Here is a 16635-nt window from a genome sequence, read left to right as displayed (position 1 = left end):
CTGTCCGCATTTTATGAATGATCCAGTTTCTTTGACTCCTTGCCAGGATTTGGTGTTTTTTTTTTATTATAGTCGTTGTGATAGGTATGCAGTGATATTTCATTGTGGTTTTAATTTGCATTTCCCTAATGGCTAATGATGTTGAACATCTTTTCATGTGTTTATTTTCCATCTGTGTATTATCCTCTTTGGTGCAATATCTCTTTTGTCCATTTTCTAGTTGGATTGTTTGTTTTCTTACTGTTGAGTTTGAGAGTTGTCTATATATTCTACATATGAATCTTTTGTCAAATATGTGATTTGAAAATATTTTCTTCTGGTTTGTGGCTTGTCTTTTCTTCCTTTTAACAGGATCTTTCTTAGACAAATGTTTTTAACTTTAACAAAGTCCTATTTAGCAATTTTTTTTCTTTTATGCATTGTGCTTTGATGTCAAGTCTAAGAACTTTTTGCTTGCCTAGTCCTACATCCCAAAGATTTTCTCCCATGTTTTTTTTTCTAAAAGTTCTGTAGTTTTACATTTTATGTTTAAGTCCATTATCCATTTAAAGTTAATTTTTGCATAAAGTATGAGATTTAGGTTGAGGGTTTTTTTTGTTTTTTGTGTGTTTTTTTTTGTTTTTTGACTGTGGGTGTCCAGTTGCTCCAGCACCATTTGTTGAAAAGGGTATCTTTCCTCTGTTGGATTGCTTTTGCACCTTTGTCAAAAATCAGTTGGTTACTTATGTGTGGGTCTATTTTGGGGTTCTCTATTCTTTCTTATGGATCTGTGTGTCTGCCCCTCTACCAATACCATACAGTCTTGATTACTGTAGTATATAAGAAGTCTCGAAATGGGGTAAATGATTCCCCTCACTGCAATGGACTAAATGTTTGTGTCCCTTGAAAATTCAGATGTTGAAATCCTAATTCCCAATGTGAAAGTATTAGGAGATAGAGCCTTTGGGAGGTAATTAGGTCATGAGGGTAGAGCCCTCATGAATGAAATTAGTGTCCTTATAAAAGGACCCCAGGGAACGCTCTTGTCCTCTTTCCACCATGTGAGAATATGAAAAGTCAGAAGTCTGCATCTGGAAGAGGGCTCTCACCAGAACTTGGCCATGCTGGCACCCTGATCTCAGATTTCTAGTTTCTAGAATTGTGAGAAATAAATTTTTATTGTTTATAAGCCCCCAAGTCTATGATATTTTGTTATAGCAGGTCAAACTGACTAAAATATACTTTATTCTTTATTCAAAATTGTTTTAACTACTCTAGTTCCATTGCCTTTACATAAGTTTTAGAGTAATCTTGTCTGCATCAACAAAAACTCTTGCTGGGATTTTGATAGGAATTACATTAAACCTGTATAGCACTTTGGGGAGAATTGACATCTTCATATGTTGAGCTTACCAACCATGAATATGGTCTGCTTCTCTGTTTATTTAGACTTTCTTGGATTTCTTTCATCAGTATTTTATACTTTTCAGCATGCAAGTTCTGTACATGTTTTGTTAGATTTACCACCTAAGTTTTTCTTTGAGTGACTGTAAATGGTATTGTATTTTTAATTTTGATGTACATAATTTCATTGTTAGTACATAGAAGTATAATTTTTTGGTATGTTTGTCTTGTAACCTGTAGACCTTGCTGGACTCACTTATTAGTTCTAGGAGTTTATTTTTCTTTCTTTTTTTCTGTAGAGTCTTTGGGATTTTCAATGTAGATAATCATGTCATCTGAAAATAGGGACAGTTTTATTTCTTCTTTTCCATTCTGTATGCCTCTTATTTTCTTGTCTTTTTTTTTTTTGTACTGGCTAGAACTTCCAGTACTATGTTGAATAAGAGTGATGAGAGTGTACATCCTTGCCTTGAGCTTATCTTTGGGAAAAATATTCAGTCTTAAGTATAATGTTAGCTGTAGATTTTTGGTAGATATTCCTTGTCTAGTTGAGGAAGATCCCCTCTGTTTCTATATTTTTAAGAGTTTTTGTCATGAATAGGTGTTAATTTTTCAAATTCTTTTTATGCATTGATGGATATGATTATGTGATTTTTTTCTTCTTTAGCCTGTCAATATGGTGGATTACAACGATTAATTTTTGACTATTGAACTAGCCTCACATCTCTGAAATAAACTCTGGTTTGTCATGTTGTATAATTATTTTCAAATATTGCTGAATTCTATTCACTAATATTTTATTAAAGACTTTTCTGTCTGTATTTATGAGGAATACTGGTTTATGGTTGTTGTTGTTTCGTGTGACCTTCATCTGATTTTGTCATCAGAGTAATACTAGCTTCATAAAATGAATTAAACATATTCCTTCCTGTTCTATTTTTTGTAAGAGATTGTGTCATTGGTTTTTTTTTTTTTTTTAAATATATATTTATTTATTTTATTTATGGCTGTGTTGGGTCTTCGTTTCTGTGCGAGGGCCCTCTCTAGCTGCGGCAAGTGGGGGCCACTCTTCATCGCAGTGCGCGGGCTTCTCACCATCGTGGCCTCTGTTGTTCCGGAGCACAGGCTCCAGACGCCCAGGCTCAGTAGCTGTGGCTCACGGGCCCAGTTGCTCCGAGGCATGTGGGATCCTCCCAGACCAGGGCTCGAACCCGTGTGCCCTGCATTGGCAGGCAGATTCTCAACCACTGCGCCACCAGGGAAGCCCCGTGTCATTGGTTTTAATTCTTTAAAATATTGGTAGTATTTTCCAGGGAAATCATCTGGGCCTGGACATTTCTTTTTGGGAGTTTTAAAAAATTATGAATTTGATTTCCTTCATACTTATAAGGCTATTCAAATTATCTACTTCATAATGGGTAAGTTGTGGTATTTTTTGTTTTTTGAGGAATTGGTCTATTTTATGTAAGTTGTCAGATTTATGTGTTTTTAGCTGTTCATAGAATTCCCTTATTATCCTTTGGTGTCTGTAGGGTAAATAATGATATCTTCCGTTTCATTCCTGATACTGGTGATTTGTGTCTTCTCTCTTTTTTCCTTGATCAGTTTTGCTAGAGTTTTGTTCATTTTATTCATCCTTTCAAAGAACCAGCTCCTTATTTCCTTGATTTCCTCTATTGTTTTTCTGTTTTCAGTTTCAATGATTTCAGCTCTTTATTATTCCCTCTCTCCCTCCCTGCCTTCCTTCATTCCTTCCTTCCACTATGATTGACCTACAACAGTATGTTAGTTCCAGGCATATAGCATAGTGATTCGATATTTCTATATATTACAAAATGATGACCATGATAAGACTAGTTACCATCTGTCACCATACAGAGTTATAATATTATTGACTATATTTTTTCTGTTTTCTTGAGGTGGAAGCTTAGGTCATTGATTTGAGATTTTTCCTTTCTTCTAATGTATGCCTTTAGTGATATAACTTTCCCTCTTAGCACTTCTTTTGCTATTTCCCACAAGTTTTGACATGTTGTATTTTCATTTTCATTCACTTCCATTGTTAAATTTTTTTTTCTCTGATACTTTCTGTTTTACCCATGGACTATTTAGAAATGTGCTGTGTAGTTTCCAAGTGTTTGGAGATCTTCTTGTTATCTCTCTCAGAGAACTTTGGAGAGCTAACTCTGTATGAGATCAATTCTCTTAAACTTATTGAGGTTTGTTTTTATGGCCCAGGAGATGGTCTATTCTGGTACATCTTCCATAGGCATTTGAAAAGCATGTGTATTCTGCTGTTATTGGGTGGAGTGTTGTACAAATGTTGACTACATCCTCTTGTATGATGGTAGCACTGAGTTGTTCTATATCTTTGCCAATTTTCTGTCTACTTGTTCTATCAATTATTGAGAGAGGGTTGTTGAAGTCTCCAATTATAATTGTGAATTTGTTTCTTTCTCATTTCAGTTTTATCAGTTTTGCTTCACATATTTTGTAGCTCGGTTGTTTGGTGCATACACATTTAGGATTGCTAAGTGTTGTTGGTGGGTTTACCCTTTTGTCATTAGGTAAAGTCCTTCTCTGTTCCTAGGAAATTTCTTTGTTCTGAAGTCTACTTTATCTGATATTAATATAGCCCTCCTGTTTTCTTTTGATTAATGTTGTTATGATATATATTTTTGATCTTTTTACTTTCAACTTGCCTATATTGCTATATTAGAAGTAAGTTTCTGATAGATAGCTATATTAACTTCCTATAGGTGCTAAACCAAATTACCACAAACTTGGTGACCTAAAACACCACATATTTATTCTCTCCCAGTTCTGGAGGTCAGAAGTCCAAAATCAGTTTCACTGGGTTAAAATCAAGGTGTTGGCAGGGCTAGCTCCTTCTTGAGGCTCCAGGAGAGAATCTGTTCTTTGTCTCTTCCAACTTCTAGAGGCTGCTAGTATTCCTTGGCTCATGGCCACATCATTCTGATCTCATGCTCTTGTTGTCACATCTCCTATTTCTGTGTTAAATCTCCCTCTCCCCCTCTCTTATAAGGACCTTGGTGATTACATTTAGGACCTACCTGGACAATCCAGGATAATCTCCCCATTTCAAGATTCTTAACTTAATCACATTAAAGACCCTTTTGCCGTAAGGTAATATTCGCAGGTTCCAGGGATTAGGACCTGGGTGTCTTTGCGGACCGTCATTCAGTTTACCACAACAGCATGTAATTGGGTCCATGCTCCCCACTTGGCCGTTGTTGGTGTGGGTGTGGGTGGGTCACAGTTTTTCTGTGGTGTTTGACTGGAGTAGTTTTCTGTCTTGCTGGGCTGCCCTTTTCCTGCTTGTTTGGCTGAGGAGAGCAGGCTTTTGGGAGGCATTGTTGTCTGTGCCCTTTGGTGTTCTCAGGTTGCCAGTTTCTTCAGCTTCAAGTCTGGGATGTAAGGCAAAAAGGAAATGCATTAAAAAAAAAAGGAACAAACAAAAAGAAATGAAAAACAAACAAAAAAGAAATAGAAAACTCATTTTATTCACCCTTATCCCGAGTATATATACCTTTGGAAATCCCAACTTCTGTATAGTCTCCTTGTACATTCTCAACCTAAAACAGGCCCTGGATATTTTTTTTCTTTGGCCGCGTTGGGTCTTCGTTGCTGCGCACGGGCTTTCTCTAGTTGTGGTGCGCGGGCTTCTCATTGCGGTGGCTTCTCTTGTTGCGGAGCATGGGCTCTAGGCACGCAGGCTCAGTAGTTGTGGCTCGCGGGCTCAGTAGTTGTGGTGCATAGGCTTAGTTGCTCCGTGGCATGTGGGGTCTTCCCGGACCAGGGCTCGAACCCGAGTCCCCTGCATTGGCAGGCAGATTCTTAACCACTGCGCCACCAGGGAAGCCCCAGCAATGCATTTTAAAAGACATTTCATCCAGATATTTTAGTTGTTTCCACTGGAAAGTTCTTTAAGGGTGTTTGGTCCTCGTTGCTGATGGAAACAGAAGTTCCAGTGCTTTTTCCACCAAGATGTCTGTACCCACATCTCAAAGTGTCAATGTTACCCAGGACCTTGATCTTGATACAGTTTGTGGGCCTTTTATAGGGTCAGGGAAATCATTACTCTCACTGTAATGGAAGAGGTTGGAGGAATGGATTTTTATTTTATTTCATTTCCCCCCCAGCTTCATTGAGATATAATTAACATATAATTGGAGGAACAGATTTTAGAGTCCCCTTGACAAGTCCTGTCGACTTATCCTGGCAAAAGCAAGACACAAATCCCTTTATTATGCTAGCACAGCATCCCTTTCTTCTGATAACATCTTCCTGATTTTGCTTTGTGGAAGTCCCCACCCTCCTTCAATGGGTATGGTCATGATTGGACTATCTGTTGGTCAATGTACCCTGTCCCCTGCTAGCCAAGAGGGGTGTGTGATACCAGAGGGATCAGTCAGGCTGTCTCCCTGGAGTTTGAATGCGAGTTCAAATTACTGACAACCTGATTCATCTTGACAGTGACACTCAGAAAAGCTCATCTATTAGCTGCTGCCCTGAATTCTGTCCTTTTTAAGACCTGATTCCTCAGCTTTCCCTTCTGTTCTGTGAACATCCCCATCTGGTTTTTTTTTTTTTTTCCCCCATCTGTTTTTTCAACTGTGTTTGGACATCCCTCCAGAATGGGGAGTTTTTTATTGCCTGAGGCAGCCAGTATCACCCTTGTCTACCTCTGACTCTTTGAAGCTTCTTCCTTTTATTGACTGAAGTCTGTTGCTACGTGGCATTGATGCTATCAGTGTGCCCCTCGTCCAGCATCTCTGTCCTGGAAACTACTCAGGGACTTGAAGAAAGGACATTGTGCTGCAGTCTGACTTTCTTCAGGCTACACAAGCCTAATTCTTCCAAGTGCTCCTCCCAGGACACAGGCTGCAGCCCCTTCCCCAACCTGATTGTCTTCTCATGATACATTCCAGTTGATCAATGTCCCTCAAAAAATGTGAAGCTCAGGGCCAATCCAGACACTGTGAACAGGGTAAAGTCAGGCAGGGCCATCACCTCCTTGCTCTGAGCACTCTACTTCTTTTAATGCAGTCTCCAAGTTCACTATTATGGCAGCTTCATGACACTCCTGACTCATAGTGAGCATAGTATTGGCTAAGCTGTCTTCACACATGCTGCTACCCATCCTGGATTTCCTGGCTGACCTGTGTGCTCTTGGTTTTTTTTAAAACTCACAGCCCTACTTAAAAACATGGCAGATCTTGCCTAAGTTTTCCATGGCACAGTCCGAAAGATCTTGCCATGGTGTCATGTAGTTTCTGGATTCCCCTTGGAATCTAAATAATTCAGAAGAAGGGAGTGTTAGGAAACACTGCCTTTCTCTCAAACAGCACCCAAACCCAGCGTGGAACAGAAGTCGTGGATGTAATTCTGAGAAAAGCTCAGCCCAGATTGAGGTTGGCTGAGGTCTCCAAAGGTAAGCCTCTCGCTTAAGGTTGTAATATGTGTTACTCATTTCCTTTTGGGAGCAATTAATTCTAATCTTAATGTCAGACTTAAAGGCCAAAAGAAAGTAGGTTGAATCTGCTTTTATTGACACTGTACATTTTTTCAAAGGCTGCAAGGTGGACTTGGATATTGTGAAACTTGCCTGGGCAACCCGCTGTCACTTGGCTGGGCAACCAGGGGTCCTAAGGATAGGCCTAGGCTCCCTGGGGGCAGCTCTCCTGGCCCTCCTTCCCTTTGTCATCTCAAGGGGGCTCCCCAGTCTCTTTGCTCCCTCTGAAAGTCAGGAGTACACAAGAAAAAGAAACGGACTTCCCTGGCAGTCCAGTGGTTAAGACTCCATGTTCCCAATGCAGGGGGGCATGAGTTTAATCCCTGGTTGGGGAACGAAAATCCCACATGCCGCATGTTGAAGCCAAAAAAAAAAAAAAAAAGGAGTGCACAAGGCTGGGGGGATCCCCAGGCTTCAGAGTCCCCTCAACAAGTCTAGGCTGACCTAGCTGAAGTATTCAAATCTTCCACCCCAAGGGGAAGAGGCATTCGTGTATGTGTGTGTGTGTGTGTCTTCTGGTTGACATGGGACAGCCTGGCTGGAGACTGTAGTGGAAGTGAGAGTGCTTCCCATGTACCAGTTATCTGCTGCGTAACAAATTATCCCAAAGCTTAGGGGCTTAAAATCACAACATTTCTGATCTCAGTTTCTCTGGTCCTCTGCTTCAGGGTGTCTCACAAGCCTACAGTCATCTCAAAATGTGATTGGGAAGGATTCGCTTCCTAGCTCATTCACGTAGTTTCTGGCAGGTTTAGTTCTTATAGGCTGTTGGACTAAGGTCTCAGTTCCTCATAAGTCCCTTGGTTCCTTACCATCTTGGTCTCTCCGTACTGCATCTTACAACGTGGCACCCTGCTTCATTAGAGCAGATAAGAGAGTGAGTGCTAGCAAGACGGAAGTCACAATGTCTTGTAACCTAATCATGGAAGGGACATCTTATAACTTTTCCCATATCCTGTTGATTAGAAGCAAGTCACTAGACTCAATGGGAGGGGATTACACAGGCTGTGAATACCAGGAGGGGTGATCACTGGGAGCCATAGTGTGTGACCCTATGGGGCAGGTGGGAGGGACAGATGGTGTATGAGGCACATGAGGCCTGGGATAACCATCAGCTATCTAGAAGGTGAACATAATAGGTTGTGGACGGAGGGCAGGGGCTTGGGGACCCAGGCTATGTCTGAGAACTCTGGGTCTGAGCAGCCTGTAAGATTGGGCCCAGATCTGGTTGTGTACTAATCCTAAGCCCCCCTGGACCCAGGCTGAGTAACCAAGGTGGGGGTTGGCTCTCAGACTTCTTACTACCAAGCCACTTTCCTAGGTCTGCATGCTGTGAGCACCCACCGCAGGCAAGGCACAATGCCAGGCACAGCATTAAAGTGCTGTGGGTACCCATTCATTTGTAATAATTCACACAGTGTAACTGCAAAAGCACTGGGTCAGAGCCTGGTGTCCCAAGTCTAGTGTGGGCTCCATCGAAATTGCTGGTGACCCCTCTTTGGGCTTTAGCGCCCCATGCTATAAACACTATTGCAGTAAAACTTCCCCCATTTCACTTCACCCCCGATCACTTTGAGGTTGTTTTGAGAACTTCATGAGATAAAGACATGGAAGGGCTTGGAAATAAACTATCACACTACAGTTTACAGAAACTTTCATATTATGCTATTCCATTCTCATGTTTGCGTTCAGGGGAGGGGGACTCAGATTCACCAAAGGTTATGCTAAAGGGACACTGGAGTCCATCTGATCACCCCCAGGCACACACATCTACCCAGTGTATAGATGAGACTGCCGAAGGCAAGGGACTCATTCAAGGTCACGCACAAAGTTGGTGGCTGTGGAGGGGTGAGGCCCCGAATCTTCTTTTTTTTTTAATTTTAAATATTTTATTATCTAAAGTTATACCCAAAATTGTGCTTCATTTTTTCCTATACTACACTATACACTTTAACTCGAGGACATTTTTAAAAGCAATACATTTCAGAAAAACTGGAAAAAATTCCACTAGCTATAAGTTATTTAAATATTGCTTATAGAAAGTATTAAAGAACCATGTAAACAGCATACACCTAAAGAGATGAATGCTTAACATAACAGAGTACAGTGTTTTTCATTCACTGATAATCTAAGGGTCAATTTCTAGATGTTTCTTTGTCTTGTATGCTTCATTTGTTTTATCAGCAAGCCGAGGCCTATAAGGGATGGCTTCACTACTCCTCCGACTCAGATCCATCTTCATCTTGACTCATCTGGAAGTAACGAAGTTCATAAGTCTCCTCCTCAGATGCAACCCCCGAAGCCGATCACCAAGATTTTCTTTTTAAGGTATTTCTTGGTAAGATGTTCCAAATACCTTTTAGAGAATTGTTCCTCAGAAACAACCATGATTTTATTCTTGAAGCCTTTAATGTGAACAACATTCCCAAGATTTCCAGTTTTTCCTGGAAAAACTTTAACTTTCTCATGTAGAAACTGTTCAGAATTTCCAGAATCAAAAACTCCATCTTCTCCAGGATGAGTAAGATCCAAACTAAACTTCCAGGTTGACTTCTTAGGCTTCTTGTCTTTCTTCGGCACCATCTTGAAGGCTGTCCGTGCGATCAGAGAGCAGCCCTGAGTCTTTTGACTTCTAGCCTAGTGCTTCTCTGAACCAGGAGCCTCATGATGCAAAGTGTTATCACCTAGAAGCTCTGGTGCCCAGTTGCCTGGTTTCAAACTGCTCCTACCATTTCTTATAGTTCATGGTCACTATCTCCCACCAGCTTACCCATTGTGACTGGTATCAGAGAGGGAAGGCACTGTTGCACCCATGTTATTGCTGGGGAAGTTTAGGCTGAGACTTGCCCTGGTACCAGAGCCAGGACTTGAACCAGTGCTTTTCTGACGAAGGCAGGCAGCCTCTCAGAAAATAGGAAAGTACCAAACAATGTTCAGATTTGACCATTACTAACAGTATATCAGACTCCAGGTTCATTTCGTGCATTTGTGTGTAGCCTACAAGGGGTAGTGGGGGCACAGCCCAGGTTTCCTGAGGATGGATTCAGGAGGAAACCTTCAAAATGAGACCTGAAAGCCCCTTGCTGAGAAGTGAGGTGTCTGCCAGGGCATGTAACTCACTGGCCCGCCAACCTTGCAGTAGCGTTTCGGGAAAGTCGTTTATATTCATTATAGTTTGGAATTTGGGTGGAAAGCCTGTTTCAGTTCTGGGGTTTTGCTCTCCTATCAGGCCAGCTGCAGGCCCAGACGGGCCCCTGCTGGAAGTAAGTCAGCCCTCCTCCCGCCAAGGAAGAAGGGCCCTCCCGCCTGTGGTCGGTGCATTGTACTTGCTGGATTCCAGGCTGTCAGTCTCACAGAGAGCTCCCCGGATGCTTAGCCTGCAGATTGTTTTGTTAGGTTTCTCCTACAACTAATTTGGAAATTACCCAGCTACCCACAGCCTCTCCCAGGTGTTCTGTAAACTACGGGCCTGCTCCTGCAGCTTTCGCCTTGGTGGGACCAATGCTGGCTGAAGCTGGGAGGGTCAGGGTGGGGTGATAGGAGGGTGAAAAGAGGCCCACGATGGTAGAGCTTGTTTTAAGCAACAGCCAGTCCCCTTCAGCTTTGGCACTAACCATCCTACTTTGTAGGATCTGAAGCAAGCAGATCCACACACTTTGCAGACATTATCTTTAAGCCTCACACGCCCTGTGGAGGTAAGTCAGGGACATGTGGAAGATCCACCCTACTTAGAGGCCCAAAGAGAGAGGATTTCCCCAGAGCTGCAGTCAAAACCAACACGCAAGTCTCCTGATTCCCATATCCAGGAAGGAAAAATCCTCATGTTTGATTCATTTTGCTGTGAACTTTGTTACACCTGGGTTGAATCCCTCTCAGGCAAAGGTCTGTGACCTTGAGCTTGTCCTCTTTTCTTGGACCTCAGTTTTCTCATCTGAAAAAAATACACCTGAAACCTGCTACTTCCCAGGGCAGTTGTGAAGATCCAAAGGATAACATATGTGGAAGCGCTTGGTACACCCTGAACACAGCCTCTCTTGGGTAATGTCAGGGTTACCTTAGTCAGCTGTGCCACTGCTGAGCCACTTGAAGCTGGGGAAGAGCAAAGGTGTGGTGAGAGCCCTGGACAAGGGCCTAAGATGTTAGCTCATTGTACAACCGTGGAAAGTTACCTACTCTGGTCCTTGTTTTTTCCTTCTATAAAACAAGGGGTGGGACTAGATAATTTTTCAGCTGTATTTTTTTTTTAAATAAGAATGGCAAAGGAAATCTCAAAGGGAAAACCAAGAATCAATTTTTTCCTGCTCCATAAAGGTCACCTTCTTTATTAGTTAGGATGCATTTGGCTGCAAGTAACACAGAGCCCAAAGATAAGAGGCTTAAACTTAGAGGACGTTTGTTATCGCCCACAGGTGTAAAGAATTGTTCCAGGGTTGGTTCTTTCAGCAGCTCAGTGATATCATCAGGCCCCCAGGTTATTCCCACCTTTTGGCTCTGCCATCCTAAGCAGGTTGGCTTGTTCTCTTAGGCTGGTACCCTCCGAGCCCAACATGTCTGTCACACTTCCAGGAGTCACACTCTAACAACATTAAGAGGAAGAAAATGGCTATTGCTCTCCCCCTGTCTCTTTAAGAACAAAGAAATATTTCCCAGAAGCCCTGAGCAGACTTTTCTGGACATCTCATTGGCCTGGAAAGTATCCTGTGCCTGTTTCTCAATAATCACTGGCAAGAGTGATGGAATCATCACCACGTTTACCTTAGACAAGTCCAGATTGAGCCGGTGGATACTCCAAGGGGTAAGACTTCCCCTAAAACACATGACCAACTGCAACCTGAACAAAATCAGGGTCTTGTGAGCAGAGAAGAAGGGGAGAAAATGGCTGGGTAGACAACTAGCAGTCTGGCACAACTTCTTCTTGAATATGCCAGAGAGTGTATTGTTTTACTTCTGTCCAGAGTTGTCCACTATATGGTTGTCCTCAAGATGCTCCATCTCAGCTCTACCATCAAGACCCCTGTGCCCAATCCCCATGATAAGACATTGTTCTTTCTTTTGAGCATGGGTACAGGAAAAATGTGGGCACACCCCACTTCACACAAGGTTAATTATGAAGCTTTGATGAAATTTAGGATAAAAGGAAAGTGTTACATGGGAGGGGGAAATTTTGAAAGTGCTCATATTAATTTTCTCATAGTGTAAGAAACCCTTCATGGAACTGCTCACAAACATGCCAAGCTCCTAATCTCACTCCCTTGTCCTGAGGTCTGGACCTCTGCGAGAGAGTGACATGATCTGTTGATGTTTGAGCTGAATCACACATTGGCTGCTGTGGGGAATGACTGAGGAGAGCAGTGGAGGGAGCAGGGAGCCCTGTTAGGAGGCTGGTGCTGTGATCCAGGAGAGAGACGATGGAGCCTCCTACTGGGTTGGTGGCCTTAGACGTGCAAGATGGGGTTAGGGGGTTCCTAGAGAGGTAATGGTCAGAGCAAATTCATGGTGACAGGAACACACAGGGGAGTCTGGGAACAGCAAGTGGGGCGTTGGCTAGAGGCTAGATGTGTAGGAAGGGCAACTATGGGAGATGAGGCTGGGAAGAGGGTTGGCATAAGGATAATGGAGGGCCCCAAGTGCCAGGTGAGGAGTTTGGGCTTTCTGTTGCAGACAGCAGGGAGCCTGCTCCCATAGGACTGGAGCTCAGGTTCAGGAAGTGAGGCTGGCAGTGGGGGCAGAAGGGAGGGAGGAGGCAGGAGCATCCATGGGGAGGGCTTGGCCAGCTGCTGGGGGTTGAGAGCAGAGGCAAGAGTTAGGCTCTATGAGGCTGTGCTTCTCACACGTTATCTCTGGTTGTTGAATGCCTCCACGCCTGAAAAATCATAGCTGGGGCTCTGCTCTGCCCACACTCCTGGGAGAAGCCGCTCCAGGTTCTCAGATAGTGAGATAAGCCAGTGCTGTGCACCAGGGCTGAGATCCACCCTGATTCCGCCTCTCAATCCCTTCCTCATCCTGGGAGGGGCTGACAGTTGATCCCCAGGGCCTCTCTGACTACGTGCTTCTGCACCAGGTTAACCCTTCTGGGCTGAGCTGGAAATTTGAGCCTCAGCTCTCAGAAGAGGGGTTGTGGGGCTGGCAGAGGGGCATGGGGAGCTCCATAGGGAGCAGTCATCCTTTCCACCACAGGAGCTCTGCAAAGGCTGGCTTTGGCCTCAGCCCGGAAAGAAGACGCTGGAAGGAGGGTAGGGACAGGCACCAAACTTGTTAAAGACCTCCTATCCTCACTGCACCCAACCTGTTGGTCCTGCTTTTCCTTTAGTTCACTGCTCAGTTTGGGCTGAAAAGCACCAGTCACACTGCTTTCCCTTTGGGTGGTTCTAAGCTATTTATTTAACTGATCCCAGGCTCAGTTTACCCATCCATACAATGGAGGGCCCTCCCGCAGCTGCACTCCTTCCCCATCCCTCAACCCCCACCTTCACCACCCCCCGTCTGATTACTTCCATTTCCACACTGCCTTTTATGAGGGTGATAATCAAATGCAGTCTCCCTTGAGGGAGGCATAAGTTCTAGCCAGGCTTGGACACTATGAGATGTTGGGTAAGTCCTGTGCCCCTTTAGCTCTATAGAAGCTCTATACGCACGCATGGTATTCCTATTTATTCCTATTATTGAAAACTCATGTGAGCACTGAGATGACAGTCCTGGTTCTTCCACTGAGTTGCTATGTGATCCTGGGAAGAGAGCCCAGTCTGGTACATGCTCCTTATCATCAGGGACTTTTTTCGGCTAGTTGTCCTGTCATGCCGACCCCCACCCAGGAGTCAGCACTGCTCAGGAGCAGGATGAGCACAGAAACCAAATTCTCCAGAAAGGTGTGGGTGTTTGGGGTGGGGGAGGATTCATTAGGATTCCCAGGATCGTAGGCTGTCAGAGGGGTACTTAAATGCTCTACTGGAGGATCCTTCAGCCCAGATGGACTCAGAGGTGGGGGCCTCTTCCTGCTGAGAAGAGAGCTTTATTTTTCTCCTAAACCCCAACAAGCCCAGACTTGGGGTTGAAGTTGCCAAGTTTAATCCATACTTGGGCAAATGACTGCTGCTTATGGAGGGTACAGAGACCAGAACCCAAGGTCCCCAAAGTGGCTCAGCAGGGAGTCAGGAGTTTGGGTTCCTGCTCCGGCTCTGACAGTCCAGCTTTCAAGATGGTTTCAGATACACTCTCAGTGAATGTCATGGTCATGGTCACCTATCAGACAGGGAACATGAGGTGAGATGCATTCTAAGGGTTAGGATTCCAAGACTGTAAAGCACACCCAAGGGAGGAGGTGAAGGGCTCCACCCTAGCCATCTCTTCTCTCTGCAGCCATCTCCGGTTGGGGTTCTTGCTGAGAAACAGGAGCCTTCTGGAAGTTATTCTGGGATCTCTGATTTCAACAACATAACACGTCCTCCACCCCCACCCCACTTCTCTAAAGCTCTGCCTCTCTGCCCAGGGCATATGAATCACTTGAGGTCTTGTTGAATTGCAGGTTCTGGTTCAGGAGATCTGGGTAGAGCCTGAGAGTCTGCATTTCTAGCAAGCTCTCAGGGGATGCCCATGCAGCTAGTCTGTGGCCCACACTTAGAGCTTCAAGGCCTCAGGGCCTTAATGTCTTGTGCAAAACAGCAGGGAGGGCAAGCCTCCTGCTCTCAGCTTCTCTACTGGCGCTTGGAGAAGTGCATCCTGGATTCAAATGACCAAAAAAAGGGGAGTTTGTGAGGGTGAAAGGGGACCTGCCACCCAGCTTTGTAGATGGTGAAACTGAGGCCTACACAGTGCAGGAAGGAGCTTGTTCAAGATCTCACAGTATTTTAGTGACAGAGTTGAGGCTCAGGCCTCTTGCAAAGGAAAAACAAAAACGAAAACTAGAAAAGATACTCACTGAGGTGTTTGCTGTGTTTTCTCTGGACGAACTATGGGTTCCTTTGATTCTTCTTTTTAAGTTGTATTTTTTGTTTGTTTTTTACAATGAACGTATACCAATTTTGTAATAAGAAAAAAATTAATTTTAATGAAAAAATTCTCACAGAGTTCTTAGTAAATGAGATTATGTTTATGAGCGTGCTGGATGAACTGTAACTATGTGCAGCAGCTTCAAGTCAAGGTGTGTAATTCAGCCCAAACCCTCCGGAATTCCTTTCAGCGAGGTTACCCTCACTTCTTCTGGCGCACGAATCACCGAGATGAGGAGGAAGGCCAATGCCGTCACCATCCACAACCGCCGCAAGCAGCTTCCTCCTCCCACTTGGCCTCAGCTGTGGGAACTCTTCCCCCAAAGCTCTGGCCGCAGGAATCTTTCCCCTTAAAACTGGGGCAGAAATTTCCCTAATCCGTTTTCGTAGTAAACGACCTCGGGCCAAGTCTGCTTTTGTTGCTGGTTTCCTAAGCTTAATTGCAAGCAAAGTTAATTTGAAAGAAAATGTTACAGCTCTGGGGCGAATTCTAACGAGCCTTGGGCAATTAGGGAAGAACGCATCTAATTACAGACCCGGGGTTGTGTGTGTGTGGGGGGGCGCCCTGCACACGACGCGGCGGGGTGCAGGGCTCAGAGACGCGCAAACGATTTCTCTGGATTCAAGACAGGAAGAAGAAAAAGAGAAACGCACCTCCGGTCTCTGAGCCCCTAGACGGGGAGCCGGGGAGGTTCTATTTCACGGTTTGGGGATTCGGAGAGTTGGATTGTCCCAAGACGCATCAGTGAATGTTCTCGATGTCCTAGAGTCCCGCGGACTGGAGGGTCCGCCCGGCCCGGCTGTGAATGAAGGGCGGCGCTCCCTCGCCTGCGCAGCGTCCTTTCTGGCCCGGCCGGGTGGCGCGCTAGCTTTGGGTGTCGCCGGCCGGCAGGAGGCCGAGAAGGGCTGACGCTCTCTCCTCAACACCTCGAGGGTCTCGCTGTCTCTCCTGGCTCCTGCTGTATACCCAGTTCCCTCCTCGCAGCGTCCCCTCTCTCAGGGCACAGACCCTGGTCGATCTCACCTGTCGTCCCAGTTGACAAGGAGAGCTGGGGGCGAAGACGCGTGCGCTTTCCCTCCCTGTCTTTCTTGTTCCCCCGGCTTTACCGCGACGCTCCAGGAGACTTCCGGATAAGGCGGCGCTTAAATGTTAAAACCTTCTTCCCTCGTGTGCCCGGCGTTTTACAGTTTACAAAGCGTTTCTATCCCTCTTGACTCGTTTAACTTCAGGTGGACTCTGAGGGAGGGGTCACAAATTCCCATTCACAAATGAGGACACTAGGGAAAGGACTGGATTAACGTTAATGGCGCTGTCAAAGCATTGGACTTGGTAATTAAAACACCAAGAGAAGGGCTCAACCGCTGCATTAACTGGGCGCATAGACTGCCCTTTTCCAGCCCCAATCCCCCAGCTGGGCTTTAGGAAGACAAAGACAAAACCTCTGGGTGGAGGGCTTTCAATTTCTGGCCAGTGCCAACGAGGCAAGGCATCCTGATTTCTGCCTGGGAGAGCCATACTGTCTAGCTGCACACGGAGAACCTTTGAATTTCAACCTGCAAGGATCCATACAGAGATAAGGGAGGCCTAACACCTAGATTCTGCCAGGGTCACAGGGCTGGGTCTGAAATCTGGACCCACTAGCAATAGTGTCAGTGCTGCAGCTGCCCCCTCCTCCAGGTGGTCATTTACCACCATCAAAGTCAGGAAGGACCAACATCTAGACATGTACC

The 16635-nt window shown here is 44.8% G+C and overlaps 2 pseudogenes across 2 annotated transcripts in view; one reads left to right on the top strand and one right to left on the bottom strand.

Annotated features, from left to right (window-relative positions):
* The window catches only part of LOC309634233 (nucleophosmin pseudogene), a 30589-nt pseudogene extending 21275 nt beyond the window's left edge, over positions 1-9314 (top strand). The window contains exon 2 of the transcript XR_014249592.1: positions 9104-9314. The product of XR_014249592.1 is annotated as a nucleophosmin pseudogene (transcript). The remainder of the gene's footprint in view (positions 1-9103) is intronic.
* Positions 9133-14868, bottom strand: LOC309634271 (ribosomal protein eL22-like pseudogene; annotated as a pseudogene). Its single transcript has one exon. The product of its transcript is annotated as a ribosomal protein eL22-like pseudogene (transcript).
* Between the last annotated feature and the right edge of the window lie 1767 nt (positions 14869-16635).

Source organism: Balaenoptera borealis, assembly GCF_965194805.1.
Source record: "Balaenoptera borealis genome assembly, chromosome: 8".
In the NCBI taxonomy this organism is placed as follows: Eukaryota; Metazoa; Chordata; class Mammalia; order Artiodactyla; family Balaenopteridae; genus Balaenoptera; species Balaenoptera borealis.
The sequence above is the reverse complement of the archived record's forward strand: the minus strand, read 5'-3'. Positions and strand labels throughout refer to the sequence as shown.